This window comes from Sciurus carolinensis, chromosome 6 (genome assembly GCF_902686445.1).
Source record: "Sciurus carolinensis chromosome 6, mSciCar1.2, whole genome shotgun sequence".
NCBI classification, from domain to species: Eukaryota; Metazoa; Chordata; class Mammalia; order Rodentia; family Sciuridae; genus Sciurus; species Sciurus carolinensis.
The window spans coordinates 8,816,327-8,834,325 of NC_062218.1; the positions used below are offsets into that span (position 1 = coordinate 8,816,327).

General features: G+C 48.5%; 1 long non-coding RNA gene across 1 annotated transcript; it reads left to right on the forward strand.

Moving 5' to 3' along the window:
• Positions 1-5,157: 5,157 nt before the first annotated feature.
• On the forward strand, positions 5,158-16,517 carry LOC124986501 (uncharacterized). Its single transcript, XR_007109014.1, has 3 exons — positions 5,158-5,500; positions 10,165-10,314; positions 14,629-16,517. It is a non-coding gene; the product is annotated as an uncharacterized LOC124986501 (long non-coding RNA).
• The last annotated feature ends 1,482 nt before the right edge of the window (positions 16,518-17,999 follow it).

Genomic DNA, 17,999 nt, shown 5'->3' on the forward strand with positions numbered 1-17,999 from the left:
ATATTCTGTGATTATAATTCCGCACTGGAGGCAATAATACTTATCTTACTTAGGGATTCAAATAGTTATTCAATATTATGTCTTAGCATTTATCTCCTTGTATGAAATTTCTTACAAGGGTATATGAATTGCTATGAGTTAAAAAATAAACATGACAAAGTCATCAAAGACTTATTCAGCAAGACAAAATAATCTCCAGGGAGCCTGAAATTTGAAATTGAAGAATAACAGGTTTTATTACCCTCCCCCATTTTTTAACAGAATCTCTCTAGGAGACAGTGGTATGGGGACATTTTTAAATCCCTCCTTCCTTAAAACAAAGCAAAGCATGAAAACATTCCAAAAGGCTCTTCAGGTCTGAGTGTGTCATGCCGAGTGCACAGTGAGGAGCGCAGCAAAAGGGCCGGGTTCTCCGCCTTCGCCAGCCCCTGAGGCTCTGCTCGGACTTCTCTGGTGGGCTCAGTCTGGAAGGGGCGTCTGCAAATGACTGGGCACTGGGCAGAGGGTGTCTGGACCTAGGGCTGAGGCCTGGCCTTCCGGAATGCTCCATCCTCGCCAAGTCTCAGAGTGCCACCCCGACATGGGGACAGTGATGCCCGCCCAGAATGTTCACAAGGGGCACATGTGACAGTGCTCAGACTTCTTCGTAAACCTTTAGCAAATAAACTCGAGTCTACTGGACGCACACTGCTTGTTGGTAGAGAAATAGCAAAGTAGAATAGACTCCGACTACGGGGCAGAACGGGAGACGCTCCAGGAAGGGCTCGCTGGCCTTGTGTGGGGAGCGAGGTGAGGATGAGCAGGTGCCACGACCAGGAGACGGACTCGAGCCTGTCCCTCGGCAGGAGACAGGAGGGCGTCCAGGCGGAGAGGCACGAGGTGGCGACAGAGCCCAGGCCCAGCATACCTGCAGGCGGCAGAGCTCCTGCCCTGGGTGGCGCTGAAGGGAAGGCAGCCGCCCCTCACCCTGTCCCACCTTCCTTCTCTCACCCTCCTGCCTTGGGGCCACCAGAAACCGCTCTGCACGCTGGAGAGAGACGGCGAGTGGGAAGCAACAAATAACATTCATTATTATCAAAAACATAATTTCACCTGCAATTTGGTGCAACCATTATGGACATTATGGAAAGCAGTGTGGAGATGCCTCAGAAAACTTGGAATAGGGCCACCATTTGACCCAGCTATCCTACTCCTCGGTTTATAGTCAAAAGGACTTAAAATCAGCCTATTACAGGGACTTAGCCACATCAATGTTTATAGCAGCTCAGTTCACATTAACTAAACTATGGAACCAACTTCAGTGTCCTTCAACAGATGAATGGATAAAGAAAGTGTGGAATATATACACAATGGAATATTACTCAGCCTTCAAGAAGAATGAAATTATGACATTTGCCATAAATGGATGGAGCTAGAGAATATCATGCAAAATGAAAAAAACCATCCCCCCAAACCAAAAGCTGAATGTTTTCTCTGATCAGTGGATGCTAACTTACAATAAGCAGGGGGAGGGGGAAGCAGGGCTAGGGAAGAATAGAGGTAATTTGGATCAGGCAGAGGGGAGTGGAGGGAGAGGAGGTGTGTGGGGCAGGAAGGATAATAGAATAAATCAGACATTATTACCCTATGTGCACATATGACTACACAACCAGAAGAATGAGAAGGTTTCTCCATTTACATATGATGCGTCAAAGTGCACTCTACTGTCATGTGCAACTAATTAACACATCAGCAACAACAACAAAAAGACAAAAACAAAAACAAAACAAAACAAACACAAATACCCCACATTATTTCAACCTCCTAGATCCCCTGAATGGGCTTAGGGAACCTCCAGTGTTCCTCCTGGCACACTTTGAGAACTGCTGTTCTGGACATTCCTTAGACACGAGTCGTTGAAGGTCCAAAACTAAAAAAAAAGCAATCCAGATTGATAACGCGACCACCACAGCAGAGGTGGCCATCAGTGCCGGGCCTGCAGTGTGAGCTGCTGCAGACCCAGCGGCCCAGTCAGCAGCTGGGCTCCGACGCTGGAGGGGTGCCCGGGTCTTGTTCCCCGCCAGTGTCCCTGGGCACACAGGGCCTCCACTCTGCTGCTCTGCCTCCGGTGGAGGTTTGGGCAATCTCAGGGTTGTCAGCCGTCACGACACCGTTTTTCTAAGGGCTGTTTTCCCAGGCTTCCGTGTGCGGAATGCCCCCAGTCTTGGACCAGGAGGCTGCTGGCCCCGTTTCCTCCACGGCTTCGTGCTGTGCTTTCTCTCGGTGACACACGTGTGTGTTTTGGCTGTTTTCAAGGGAGAGCTTTTTATGAAGGAACGTTTAAAGAAAAATGCGAAGACTACACTTTGGTTAGTGAGTTTTTGAACAAATACCTGAGATAAACCACTTCAAAGGAGAGAAACTGAGTCCACTCCCCATTTCAGAGGCTTCGGTCTGCGATTGCTCGGCCCAGTGGCTTTGGGACCCAGAGTGAGGCAGTTCGTTGTGGGGAAGCCTCGGCCAGGGAAAATGCCTCCCTCACGGCAGCCAGGAGGCAGAGAGAGAGGGACAGAGAGGGAGGAAGGGACCTGGGATAAACTATGCTCTTTACAGCCCCGTCCCCGACGACCTCTTCCTCCTCGGCCCCCATCCCAGTTTCCACCCCCAGCTGGGGACCAAACCCTCACCACGTGAGCGTTGGGGCACATTCCAGATCTGAACTAAAGCAATTTTCAAAAACCCAAATAACAGAGCAATGCCAAAGGAAAAAGCCAGGCACGCTGTCCACAAGCCTGCTGACGAGCGGCACTGGACACTGACCACATCCTGTGGCACGTTGCTCGGGCCTGCCGGGAAAACCGGCAAGGACTCTCCCCAGCTGTCTCGCTCTGCGATTGTCCCTCAGATCCTGCTTGGTGTTTTTCTCACGGTCAAGCAGCAGCCTCGGTGAGGGGAGGCCCCTGGGCCACTTGCATCTTAGCGTGCAGGGCTGGGGGTGGTGCGTCAGGACAGCTCGTCACTGAGGACAGCAGCCCGGCTGCTGGGGGGTTGTGGGATGTGGTTATTGTACAAGATTTAAGCTCACATGTTGGTGAGCTCCGCTCTTCATTAGGCATCGGTGTGAACACGGGCTCAATTCCTCGTGTTTGGAGATGGTATGCGTGTCCCCCAAGACTTCCTGTGTTGAATTGCATCCCACGGCGAGGCGTTGGAGGGTGGGAACTTAATCCAACTGTAGTGGTCGAGGTGGGGTCTTGGGAAGGGATTACATTCTTTAGCAAGGAGCGTCCATCACTGGATCCTGATGGCTTTGTAAGAAGAGGGAGAGAGAACAGAGAAGACGCACATACACATGGATGCTACCTTTCTTGCCACATGTTGCTTTGAGGCTGTGCCAGCAAGAAGGCCACCATGGGATGAGGCCTCTAGATCTTACACCTCCAGAACTGTGGGCCAAAATAGACCTTTTCCCTTTATAAAGTAGCTTACTCCAAATATTTTGTTATCGCAATGAAAATGAACTAATACAGTAAACTTAGAGTTTTTAAAAATAATTCATAAGAGTCTGTATTAACAAGCATATATCTGGGCATAGTTCTGGAAGATACTTTTAGGCTCTACCCATGTTTCCTTTATTCTTTCTGTCTATTCTGGGGTTAGAGATGGCAAGTAATATCCCTAACACATTTAAAGGCCATTTTTCCAGCTGAAATTACTTGGGTTTCTTTTTAAACCAATTTTCTCCTCAGCAAGGACTTTTCCATCATTGATTAATTATTCCAATCAGGCTGAAGTATCTGTGTGTGACTTTGCAGACTGGAGAAGGTTGTAAATAATGACTTCTGTCAGATCCTGGTCCTCAGTGTGTTTGCAAAAAAGTCAGTTCTGTTCTTGTTCAATGTTAGAAAAGGTCCAAGCTTGGGAAATATGATCGCTATTAAATCCAGAGAAGAACAAATCTCAGGCCCATCCTTTAAGTTTGAAGGGGCCCTCTTGGGTGCCATCCAGGAGCTTTGCCCTGGCATGAATTAATAAATTACCTTTGACCATGGGGGAAAAAAGAAAGAAAATACCCAATTTCAGTAGCTCACTGGAGACTTACAACATGACTATTCTTCACCTTAACTGAGAGTCACGGGGCATTTGAGTGAAGACAAGCTACCCTGAAGCATTCCTTGCCAAGCTGTGTAGAAGGTCTAGATGGCATGACTTCACTCAGCACTACGTCAGAGATTGGCTCGTGGCAGACTGGGCTTGGATTTGGCTTGTTTATGGTTCCTTTGTCCCTAAAGGTTGTTGGTCCCCTTTTCTCTTTCTCTTTTCTCTCTTTCTCCATCCCTCCCCAGGAGAGATCAACTCTGAGTTGGAATATTTGTGCAATACTGGAAGAGCTCATGGAATGAAGGAGGGGACCCTTGCAAGCTCAGGAAGGAGGAATACCAGAGAAACTCTACAAGTACCAGCAAGCAACCTTCTCTCTCCAGGACGCTGCCAGGGAATGCCTCAGAGTGATGGGTCGTTTTGTGTGTGAACCCGACTATACCAGGGGACCAGATAGTTAGTCAAACATAATTCTATGATGTTTCTATGAAGGTATTTTTTTTTTGCGAGGGGGTACCAGGGATTGAACTCAGGGACACTCGAACACTGAGTCCCAGTCCCAGCCCTGTTTTGTATTTTATTTAGAGGCAGGGTCTCACTGAGTTGCTTAGTGCCTCACTTTTGCTGAGGCTGGCTTTGAACTTGCAATCCTCCTGCCTCAGCCTCCTGAGCCCCTGGGATTACAGGCATGTGTCACCAAACCCAGCTGAAGGCATTTTTTTAAGATGGGATTTTAAATTGGTTGATTTTGAGTAGAGTAGATGACCCTCTGTAATGTGAGTGGGCTTCACCCAATCAGTAGAAGGCCTTAAAAATAAAAAACACCCCAAATCAAAAAAACCCAACTGCAGTTCCACAGTTCCACGAAACCGGCTCAATCAGTCATTCTGTCCCTAGTTGATCTGTGTTCCCATCTCCACCTCTTACCCACAAACACCCAGAACCCTGACTGCTGTACTCTGCCATGCCTGTGCCCTCTCCGGGTGACCCTTCTGATTCAGAGAACATGTCACATGCTGGGGCCTCTTGTGTACAGAGGCTGTGCTATCAATGACCTTGCTGGGTACTGATCCATACGCCAAAGTGGGTAGGACACTTACAATCCGGGGAGCAGACCAGAAGTCCCTCTGCCTCAGGTCTCAAGCCATACTGAATCTGCCCAGACGCTGCCGCCTGTCCTAAGTCACCGATCCTCCCTATCAGGGGTTCCTGGAATCTGATGTCAAGAGGTAAGGACGCTCCTGCTCTCCAACCGGACCTCTCCAGTCGGAAAGGGAACCTTCGCCTCAGCTGTGCCTCCCCCGCCCCTGGCCACCGGCTCCTTGCTCCCCAAATGCTGAGTCCGCGAGGTCTCAGCTTTCTCGTGGTTTACACGCAGCCCGCTGGAGGCCCACACTGTGCATGGTGACAAGGGACAGAGGTAGGCTCTATCAGTCTCCTTTTGAACAAGCGGTGCAGCTAGTGACGCCCCTGTTTCTGAAGCTGTGGGCTGTTAGCATGCTCTGTTGTTTCTGGACAAATATTGGCTACGGTTCCTGGGGCGCATTTTCAGAGCCAAGTCCAGCGTCCTGGCACTTCTGCTTCTGGTTCCTTCAGGCAGGCTGGGCGGGGCTGGCCGCACGCCCTTCCCGCCTCCCCGTTCCTAGAGCCTTTTGAAGAGAGTCCTTCATCCTCTCTAGAGGGGTCAGTAGCTGTGGCTCAAGACCAAATCCGGCCAGCTGCCTGCGTTTGTCTGTCGGGTCTCCTGGAGCGCGGCCACTCGCTCTGCAGGGGCAGACGCCGCTCTCCCTTGCAGCCACCTGGCTCAACGGTGCAGTGGAGGTGGCGCGGGCTGCGAGACCACGCTGACCACAGTGTGGCTCTTTAGAGGAAGTCTGGAGACCCGGTGCCTAGAGCAGCAGTTTCCAAGTGCGGTCCCTGGGCCAGCAGCAGGGGCGTCACTGAAAGCCTGTCAAGAAATCCAAGTCCTCACCCCACCCAGACATACCCAGTCAGAACTCGGGGGCCCACGGGTGATTCCGAGGCCCACTGAAGTGGGAGAACCCCGGACCGTCACATGACCTGGTTTCGAGGCAGCACTAGCCTACCAGGAAGCTGGGAACCTGCAGCAGTTTTAATCCTAGTATGTCCTTATTTTTCCGTGATTGCTTAGAAAATGGATGTTATGAAGTATTGGCTGGGGAATTTCAAGAGAGGCTGTTTGTAATGGTGTTAATGATTAAGAATTGTGCTTACCGCAGAAGGGATCATTAGCTGACTTCATAACACCTACGAGGGCTAATATTTAGTTCATTGATTTATGAACATTGCATCAATGTCCCTTTTTAAAGTTAAACCTCTTTAAATTAATTTTTGATCACACTTGAGCGTAAAGCGTTGGCTGATGCCGTGTACTCGTGTGCTGTGATGGCAAACAACTCCCACGCTGTCCCGGGAGGCTGGGGTGAGCCTGATTGAAGACGTCCATGAAAGGCACAGGAAGGCGGGACCCTGGAGGAGTCCCTCCTGTCAGAGGTGAGTCACAACTGGGCCAGCGACTGTGCTTGGTCTGTTTGGTGCGCTGTAACGGACGCCACAACATTTATTCCTCCTGATTTCGGAGACTGGAAGACAGGGCGGAGAGCCTGTGTCGGGGGGCCCCTCCTTGTAGGATGGGCTGACAGATCTGACTCCATGAGAATGTTATAGGCCAGACTCTAAGGGAAATGACCAAACAGACTCCATGTTGCTCCGAGACTCCATGTTATGTAGGAAATAAGCTTCTCCCACGGGAACACCCCGCCTCTGTACCCATCCTCAGTTACTTAGTGTGACATGGTTAGCAATACAAAATGACAATTCTTATGTAATGAAAAAATACCTCTCTTGATTCCTATTGCTTCTAAACAATGTACCATGTGAACGGAGATTGTGTGGATGTTAGTAACCATTCTTTAGTTTGTACCTAGGTAAGGGTCGTTTGGACCCACTTCCTCCTCTGTTGATGATCTCATGATGTTAGTTTGTAATTTCAAATCATAGCAATAGACACTTATGATTGATGGGATTTTTGGTATAAGAACCCCTACAACCCTTGTTGGGTCTGTTCTCCCAATAGCCATTTTGGGGCATTGTGTGAGACAGTCAGCGGCCGGCTTAATAAAGACTCTCAGTGGTGATCGGTCGAGGGGAGCGCGTGCAGGAGAGGGCAGAGTTTGCACTTACAACAAACCACTCCTGCAATAATGTTAGTGCAGAGCCCTGGTGACCAGTCACCTCTCAAAGGTCCCACCTCTCAACCCTCTTGCTTGGAGGTCAGTTGTAACATGTGAACTTTGAGGGACACTTCAAACCATAGCAAGCTCCTCCTCCTCGGAGAGATCTGCACCAGGGTTACGTACTGAACTGAGTTTCAAGGTTTGAGACATCTGAGATGCAGAGGGAAAGGTGACAGGTTGGGTGGGCCCTAGAGTCCTCTGCCTGCCATCTCCAGCGGTGGCCAGATCACGAGTGAGAAGATTCCATCAGACTTCTCAGACTTGTGGCTTGCCTGACTCTTGTTTCTAGGCACTCAGACTTGAGAAATCTTAACCAAACCTCTTCCTTGCCTTTGTTTCAGGTTTAGTAATTATTATTATGAGGCTTTTCTGTCACTTACCTGTAGCCCTCAAGCACATGGGATTTTCATGGGGCACCCAGTAATTTTTTTGTCAGTCAAAAGAAATAAATGATAGCCCTATTCCAGGTGCTTAGGTGGAAATTCACCATTAGGAGAACAGAGGAAAGATTTCAAATCTGACCACACTCACCTCACTGGTTTGGCAGTTTCACACAACTTTTTAAAATTATGATAGACAACAGGAGATTTCACAGATCACATTTTCAATACTCAGACGGTGATTACCAATACAGCCTCTGAATATAGCCCGCACAGATTTATGTACACACATTGTATACATGTGTCATCTTAATGCTTTGTCAGAAATAGTAACACACTGGTTTGAGTTTAAACTTTATTTCTAATTTTGTTTTATTCTCTAATAGAAGTCGGGCTATTCTCTACTGCAGAGTCGGTCAACTGCAACCTGTGGGCCATGTCTGACCTGGGACCTGTTTGTGTAAATAAAGTTTTATTGGAACTCAGCCCTGTCCACTTGTTGACATAGTGTTTATGACTATTTTTGTGTGACAGTGGCTGGGTTGAGTAGCTGTGACCAAGGCCATGTGACCCTTGATGAGAAATATTGTAAATGTCTGTCCCTTTATGAACAGAACCGCAGCTCCGCTCTTCTGTGTCACTTGATGGCACCAGCCGGGGCAGCGTTTCAGGGTTAGACGTGGATTTATTGGCAGACGCTAAATGAGGTGGAGGATGTGTTCCTTCAAGTGTTGGCTTTGTTGTAGGTGTCAGTGCAGAAGCGAAGCAGAGCACTTTGTACTCAGTATTTTGAATAATGGACGACAGTAGAATTTTCTATGATTTACTTTTAACCCTTTATTCTTTATATAAACTTGATAGAGGGGGATCCTTCCAGAGAGTGCCATCTTTCTTATTTGTCACGGGAGCTGTGAGGAGCAAGCTCCTTATGGGAGAATGTCCTGGCAAAGCCGCTGATGGTAGAATGTCCTTGTTGAGGCGACTTTGACGCTGAATGTGGGAGGTACTCTAAGATAGGCCCCATCGGCCCCCTCCTGGGCTTCTGCCCTGGTGCAGTCTGCCTGCCTGTGGGCCAGGTCTGGAAACTGGCTTCTAACGAGTAAAGCAAAAGTGCTGCGGTGTCACAGCTGAGACTGGGCTGGGGGAAACCGTGACTTTCATCTTGGGTCCACTCTCTCCCCCTGTTTGCTCACCCTGGAGGATGCCGGGGCGGTCATGAAGCAACCCTGTTGCCATGGTTTGGGTCTGTCTCCTGCAAAGCGTGAGTGGAAACTCAAACCCTAGTTCAACAGTGTCGTGAGCTGGAACCCAGTGAGAGGTGTCCAGGCCACGAGAGTAAAGAATGAATCAATGTCATTATCACGGGACTGAGCTCATTAGCAAGGGAACGGGTTTCATATGAAAGGATGAGTTTAGTCTCCCACCCCACTCTCTCGCCCTCTCTTTGTCTGTTCAGCATGGGATGGTACAACAAGGCCATTGCTAGACATGGCCCTTCCTTTTAGGACTTCCCAGCTTCCAGAGCTCGGAGCCAATACGTTTCTGTTCATTACAGTTGCCCAGTCTGCAGTAAAAAGCAGCAAAAAGCAGACTAAGGCACTGTGAAAAGACCCATGTGGCAAGAGTCCAAGCCCTAATGACAACGCAAGTGGCCTTGGAAGCAAATCCACATCCACCGCTCCAAGTCAAGCCTCAGATGAGACCACAGCCCTGGTAGACAGCTGACTGCAACCTCACAGGAGACTCTGAGCTGGAGGCACCCAGCCCAACTTGGCCTGGACTCCTCACAGAGACTGTGACATTAAAAATGTTTATTGTTTTAAGCCACCAAATTTTATGGTAAACTGTTCAGCAGCTACAGACTATTACCCAGAGGGAAAAACCTGGCTGAACTAGGAAATGACGCTGTCATCAGGTGACAGAGCTTATTCAGTCCTCTTTATTTTAGTTAATAGAATTGGAAAGTGTTGCACAGGGATAGGTAAGTCAGCATCCTCCTGAAGTGCAGCCATCCTCCGTGTCCAGGGGGATTGGTCCAGGACCCCGGGAGATACCAAAATCCCAGACACTCAGTCCCTTATGTAAAAGGGCATAGAGCTTGATGTGATGGTGCATGTCCATAATCCTAGCAGCTTGGGAGGCTGAGACAGGAGGATCCGGAGTTCCAAGTCAACCTCAGCAACTTAGCAAGGCCCTAAGCAACCTAGTGAGACACTGCCTTTAAAAAAGAAAAAAAAAAAGGGCTGGGGATGTGACTCAGTGGTCAAGTGCTTCTGGATCAATCCCCAATACCAGCAAAAATAAGTTTTATTAAAAAATAAAATGGCATGGTACTTCAGATTACTGACAACACCAAATACAATCATAAACACTATGTAAGTAGTTGTTATATTTTAAAATTTATATTTTTATTTAAAACATTTTAAAGTATTTTTGTTCTGTTGCAGTTGAACCCATGGACGTGGAACTCACAGGTACAGAGGCAGAGTGAGCTGTTATGCCACCAGGGCTCCCATGTCCCCCTACTTTCAACACGCCTAGGGCCCTGCTCCGTCTCCTGGGTCGCACACCACTCTGGGAACCAGCAGATGTCTCAGGTGGGTCTCCGCTCGTCCTAACGCACAGTCAAAACCTCACAGCTCATGTGGAAAACGATCTCATATGTAAGAATGGGTGAATTTCATGTGAAATGAAAGGCCAGGAATTGTCCACTTTGAAGAGCTGTCTATTCTTACAGGAGCGAAACCAGGCACATTATAGGTGCCCACACCTGTACTTTGTAAAACTCGAGCTCTGACCTGTCTCTGCTTCCGGGCAGGCCTGGTGCCTGGGCAGACCCAGCTCCTGTGGCCAACTGGCGAGGATCTGTGAGCGGCCAGCCGGAGCAGCTGCCGACCTGGCATCCCCCGGCCCATGTCCTATTGGCCTTTACCGCTCATCAGAGCCCTGACAGCTGTCAGGTGGCCAGCAGAGTCAGGGAACGCTCTGTGGCCAGCAGGGGAGCTGCGAGGGCAGGGGAGGCAGAGCCCACCAGCTGCCGGCACAGCCTGGAGGCCAGTTCCATGGAGACAAACCAGTTCAACCTGATCTTCACCTTCTTTCTCTCTCATGTATCCGTGGAATCTCGAAGGTCCTCTCTGCACATGGCCTGGGCTGAGGGACACGCACAGACTCCAGCAGCAGGGCTGCTTCCTTCTGAGGGAGAATCTGCTGCAGACCTCTCTGTGGCTTGCCAGGGGCCATCGTTTTGTGCCTACTCTTGCTGACTTCCTTTGATGCACGTCTGTGTCCGAATTTTCCTGTTTTATGAGGACACCAGTCATATTGAATGGGGCCTCCGCTTCAGTGACCCACTTTCAGGCTTGATTACCTCTGTAAAGACCCTCTTTCCAAATAAGCTCACATTCTGAGGCCCTGGGAGTCAGGACTCCAACCTACCCTTTTAGAGAGTTACACAATCAACTCTTACAACAGGGTCTTCACCCAAAAGATATTATTCTGTAACTATTAAATGGCTATAGCTAAGATTCGTGGGGTGCTTACTATTCATGGTAAGTATTTTATGTGCCTTTTAAAAAATTTTAACCTTCATAGCAACCTTGGAAAAAGCTGTTGTCATTATTCCCAATTTGAGATGATGAAAGTGAGACTTGAGGAGACTGTAACTTGCCCAAGACTTTACACCTGGGCTGGGGCAGGATGGGACTCCAGTCCAGGTTGGAAAGACTGCAGAGGCCACGACTGTCCTATCATGTGTACAATGATCAGTGTTCTGCTTGTTATGCAAGTACCCGCTGCACTGAGTCAATGTTGGCTTCCCTGTGCCATTGAGCTGAACTTTTATCCTTTTGCAGCCAGATTGACTGCATTCCCTGGTCAAGGTCAGGGGTTTGTGAAAGCGTCACTCTTCCGGGAGCACAAGCTCGACCTTCCTTCAGGTGACATTACCCTGCATCTTCTGATCACAGGGCACATCTTCTCAGAGACTTCCTGTTAGCTGATGGGCATCTTGAGGTGCTGTCCCCAGAGGACACTGGAGCTGCTCCAAACATACTGGCTTGTGTGCTCCCAGCAAATAAAGTCTCCCGGTCCCTTTAAGCCAGATCACGTGCAGCTTCTGCTCTTTCCACGGAGGTGCATCAGAATGGAGGCCGAGCGAACACCCCACACTGAAACTCCCTGCGCCTTTGATTTAAGCCTGAAGAACACCTTCCCTCTGCCTCAGTGAAGGCCAAGTCATCAGCTGAGGCAAGTAGGCCCTAGGGCTCCAGGAAGAGCCCAAATCCTACGTTTTAAACTGGCTAAACTACAGAGATTGACCCTCACCTGAAGGTGCACAGCCAGAGTGGCCTGGTTGGTCTCAGAACCTGCTGTGGGGTTAGGACCCCAGTTGCTGAGCCCTGCCTCCTGCCTCCTCCAAACGGTGATGTGGCACTGATTCCAGGCATTACTCCAGATCCTGGGAACCCCAGAATTGAACAAGGCAGAAAAGTTTCCTGTTCTTACACATTCTAACTATAGGTTGAGAGGGGCATGTGTATGTGTGTATGAATGTGCATCAGTGTGTGTGTGTGTGTGTGTGTGAGAGAGAGAGAGAGAGAGAGAGAGAGAGAGAGAGAGAGAGAGAGAGAGAGCGCGCCTCACTAGGCTCCTCCAGTGCTAACCCTCCCAATTTCTGCTTCGTGCCTTACTGGTTGTAAACGCTCTCTGGTGCATTAGCACGAGGCCACAAGCACTGTCCCTGTGTCAGGCAGCTGTGCTTTTCTGTGACTCAGAGACCTGACCAGAACAACGTAGAGGAGGAAAAGTTAATTTGGCCTATGGTTTCAGAGGTTCAGTGCAGAGTTAACCAATTCCATAGCTCTGGGCCTAAAGTGAGGCAGCACATCATTGCAGAAGGGCAGTGGAAGGCAGCCCAGGACATAACATCCATGAAGCAGAGAGAGCTTCACTTCCCAGACAAAATATAAACCCCAAAGGCATGCCCCTGGTCACCTACTTCCTCCGGTCACATCCTATCTGCCTAAAGTAACCCCTGTTAATTCATATCAGTGAATTAATCCACTGAACAGGTTACATCTCTCATAACCTCATCATTTCACCTCTGAACATTCTTGCATTGTCTCACACATGAGATTTTGGGGGATACCTCATATCTAAACCATAACAATCCCCCTTTATTAGCCAGGTGAGGTCTTCAAAGTAGATGTTGAATTTATGTAACTGTGAAATTTAAACTATCACATGCACACTCAGCCAGCTTAAAGCAGGAAGCACTTCTAGACAGCGTCCCCTGAGCCATGCACAGTTCTGGACATCTGCTATGAAATGATCTGGGCCTCTGTTGTGAGAGCTGAGGGAAGCAAAGCAGAGCCCTGGAGAAACTGTAAAGCTGCCCAAGATGGCCTTTGCTTCCTGCCCCTCTGGCCTTCCATCTCCCTAGAGCCAACCTTTCTTAACCCTTTGCAATTGCTGCAGCTTCAATCTTTTCCACTTGCCAAAAACAAGAAAAGAGGTCCTATTATCTATATGCGGTTAGATGGAAGATCAGGATCCGGAGTGTTGACTGGGATCCTCTACCCAGAAATAAAGACCGTGCATTTTTCTGGAGCCTCAACAGTTTGCACCCTCCAGAACCTTGAACTTGGCCACTTGAGTTGCTGTTCAGAGATCCTGACAGGTCATCACATGAGGAAAGGAGAGCGTCCAGGCCAGTCCTCCAACCTCAGTGAGGCACGGAGGGAGCCGGGGTTGGGCTACACTGCAGAGCAAATGCTCTTCACACTGGTAAAGTCCTTCTATGGGGAACAGAGGACCCTCAAGCCCTGGAAGGAGAGGAGGCTCTAGCGGGTCCCTTGTTTTCCTAAGGCTCAACTGGACAAATGCCCCCAGAGTCTTCCGGACTCCTTGTATTTAGCCAAAATGGAGGTAAAAATTCTAGAAAGCTAATTTTTTGGTTTGTTTTGTTTTAAACATGGCAGACCATTTATACTGTAAAATAGAAGGCTCTGGCCTCTATACGTGATCTGTATTTCTGTCTTATCTTTTTATTAATTGTATCTAATAGGGGTCTGGGTGTGATACCCCACACAGGCATATGGTAGGCACTGGTCAAATCCAGTCTCTTTTGTTTGCCCTCCCCGCCCCCCTTCCCAGTGCACATCCCAACCCCTATTAATCACTGTTTTACATTCAGGGCGACTTTTTCAGCCTCCACGTGTGAGAGGGAACGTGCAGTGCTAGTCTTCCTGCGTCTGGCTTTTCTCACTAAACAATATCCTTTAGCTCCATTCATCTTGCTGAAAATGATAGACTTCCCTTTTTCCTTATGGCCGAATAATATTCCTTTGTGTCCATGGATATGTAGGCTGATTTCCAATCTTAATTATGATGGATTGCAATGGAATACATCTTTTTGTTTTTGTCTATATCCCAGAAGTGGGATTGTAGGATATGGCAGTTCTGTCTTCAATTTTTTGAGAAACCGCCCTTTATGTTTTCATAATGGCTAAACTAATTTACACTCCCGCCAGCAGGTCACAGGATCTTTCACGCATCCCATTTTCTGAGCAGTCAGGGGTGGTGGGGGCTCTGCTCAGCCTGGCCTCTGATCCACCCTGAAATCCTAATCAGGGTTAGAGCAGTCCCCAAGGGACCTCCTGGCCCTCCCAGCCTACTCCAGAGTGGCTAGGGGACAGGGAATTATAATAAGAAATGGCAAGCCACCAAGGCCATGCCAGGCCATTCCCCATGTGGCCCCAGCTCAGCTAGGCAGCCAGGGTCTCCCTGTGGCAGCTCAGGACAGAGGACATCATTTCTTCAGAGTTCTGCCCTGCAAGATAGCTGCTTCCTTCCCATCTTTCCCCACCCTTGCTTTTCTCTTAACTTCTATTCCTTCTCCTCTTGTGCAGAGATTGCTGCTCTGTAGAGCTCACTTCCTGTGTGCTTTGGTCTGTCCTCTGGATCACGCTGCGGCCTCGTTTTCCCCCTCCGGACTCTGAGGCAGAGACACCACGCTGTAGTCCAGGAGCCCGTCCTTCCTGTACTCGACTCTCGATCAAAGCCAGAAGCCTGAAGCAGGAAGTGGGAAGAGGAAGCAGGAAGTGAGAAGCAGGAAGCAGGAAAGAACACAGCTCCTGACACTTCTTCAGGATCCCTTCCTCTGGGGCCATGGCCTTTGAGACTACAGAATCCTGACCGTGGGGGTTTGCTGTAGTTTGGATGGGGAATGTTCTCCCGGCCCCTGCAGTAGAGGCTTGTTCCCAGTGAGGTGCTATGAGCATGGTGAGACCCTTAGAGAGGGGCTCGTGGGGTGCCCTCAGATGGCTGAGGGTGCACCCTCGAAGGAGATACTGCGACCTCCGTTTTTCCTTTTCCTTTCTTTCCCTTCCTGGCCATGAATTGAGCAGTTTTACTCTGCCACTCATTTCTGCCATGGTGTGCTGCTTTGCCACAGGCTCAAAACGAGGTTAACTGATCGTGGAGTGAAACCTTCAAAACTATGAGCCAAAAAGAGACCTTTGGCTCTTTATTTCAGGTATCTGTTATAGTGATGGAAAACTCACTCACAGTGTAAAACTGTAGAGAATATTTGAGGAAATTACTAATTGGGATGTTGATTTCAACTACTAGAAAAATAACAATGTGAGAAAGAAAAGATTTTGGGGAGCCATCAGAGAAATAATAAAGATTATTTGAATGCACTATTGGAGAAAACTGTTATACACATTTCAAAAGTGTCTATTCTGAGACAAATTTTCTTCAATTACAGAAATTAAGCATGACTCAGATGTGTCCCACTTTCCTGATATGTGGCCCAGGTACTAGATCTAAAAATAACAAGACAGACTTCCCTAGTCACAAACATGAGGTAGGCACCTCACTGAAAGAGTTTATCAAATACAGTATTTGTACATCTTCCTATTCATGGTTTACCTGTCATGGAAACACTGAGTACAATTCAAAGTGTCTTAAGTCACATAGTGTTTTAAATATTCTTTAAATCTGTATCTTTTGCACACATTCTCAAAGGAGAGAGATTGCAAATGGGGTGAGAATTTGAGGGGATACACGTGTGCAAAACATAGTATTCTTTGGTTGTTGTTGTTTTGGTACTGGGATTAAATCCAGGGGCACATGACCACTGAGCTACAGTCATTATATTTTTAGTTTTTATTTTGAGACAGGGTCTCACTAAGTTGTGTATGGCCTTGCTGAGTTGCTTAGGCTGGCCTCCTACTTGCAATCCTCTTGTTCCAGCCTCCTGAGTCACTGGGAGTACAGGTGTGTGCTGCCCGGGTCCAGCATAGTACTCTTTAATGCATCTTCTCACATATAAAACAAAGATGTAAAAATAATGCATAAATCCCATATGTCTTTAACATTAAACTTTTCACCAGGAATAAATGTCTACAAAGGCTGGTTGCAGGGTATGGGGGATGATGAAACAGATTGAGAAATACTGCTTCGGAGAGTTTTGTAATGTTCTTCTTTTTTAAAGTGTTACTTAGTCATTCATGTTCAAACAGGAACCTAGATATTTGCATCCTGTTTGCTTAAAATGAGACAGATCTACAGAAAGCTTGTCAGGACCACAGGGCAACATTCACAGAGGCTCCTGGGAGAGTCTCCCAGTTGGAAAATATGTGCCAGGCTATCACTAGATAATAAGGCTATTTGCTGTCCACTGCTCATGGGAACAGTCTCTTTATTATTTTATGATCAGATCTCTTCAGTGGTAATAATACTAATAATTACAATAACATATTTCATCCAAATCAAGGTCCCATTAATGGTAAGATGCACCATTAAGATCTGACACAGTAGTAGGATGTCAAAGATTGTCAGATGTACAAATAATAAAGCATGAAAATGAATGTCTTAGGATTAATGAAATATAGAAATAGCTGCAAACTACTGAGCCTCCACCAGGTGCTGGGCAATACTTGGTTATCTCATCAAACACTGCCAACAGTGAGGCCTGGTGCACGTGGCGATCCCTGTTATCAATTCTGGTTTACAAATGAGGGACTGGGAGACAGAGGTGAGCAGGGAAGCAGCTGGAGGGCCCCGGGACCCCCTACCTCCACATTCTGGTGCCCACGGGGCTGCACTTTCCAGTACCTGCCCTTCTCCCCTTGGTACTGTCCCTGCTGCTGCCTGAACAAGCAGATTCAGCTCAGTTCATTCAGTGCACGGGTTTCTAGAAGGTGCACCAAGTGGAACGCTGGTGTTTTTCAAATTCTCAAGGGGGACATTCCTTGTTAAAGGAATGTTAGGAAAGCGTGCTTTAGGTAGCCTGGCATGGGATCCTGCTCCTGACCTGGAGAGACAGCTCCACCTGCAGCTGGGACAACTTCCGCTTGGTCCTGACTCCTCCGCCCTCCAGCTCTGGGAGCAAGTGGAAGCTCACCTTCCCCATCTTGGTTCCCTCACTTGGGAGCCCCTGGTGATCAGGGTGGAGTGAAGTTGGACTGCATCACACGAAGCCCAGCCGTTTGCTGTCCCTTTCCCGTGTCCATGTGTGTCTGTGAATGCGCCTGGGGATGTAGCACTCACCTGGAGCGGCCACTCCCTGAGTCCTGCATTCCTCTCTTAGAAGCGGGAGGTCAACATTCATCTGAGGTTGGAGAGAAGACTATGCTTCATAAATGCAGGCTCCGATGGTCCCACAGCTTCAGGATGGTCCCCAGCTCCTGGAGGGTGTGGGATTAAACCCTCACTTCCCCCGGGGCCCAGCCCTTCTGCCTAGGCCCAGCTCAGGGTGCGCTGGTTTCAGCTTCCTGTCTGCTCTCGCTCTGATTGCCTTTCTGTAAAGGAGCGCGGCTGGCTATCCAGTGTGTATTTAGTCCATTCTGCTGGGCTCTTCCTGAGTGGTACAGAGATAACTAATTGTGTAGTTTATATTAGAATCGAGAATTTTGCCTCCCCCAAGAATATTATCATCTTAACTTATTGCTGGAGGCGCCATTGCTTTTGGATAAACACAGACTGTGTTTTCTCTTTCCCTCTTACGGTGGGCAGTTTTTCCAATGGACTGTAACGGGAGCTGTTTCGTTTGCATTGGGAGTGCTCTCAGGTCCACATCCAGAAAACCTACTAAAAATGTGAGCCGAAAACAACTGGAGGGACAGAATGAAAAGCAGTTGTTTGGAGAAGATTTTGCAGCACGGTGGCGGGAGGCTGCTGTGTGCAGCGGCCTTAGTGATTGCTTAGGTGGGGAGTTGGCTTCTGACCAGCGGCCAGCCACTCCTGAGCGTTCAATGACCTTTAATCCTCATGG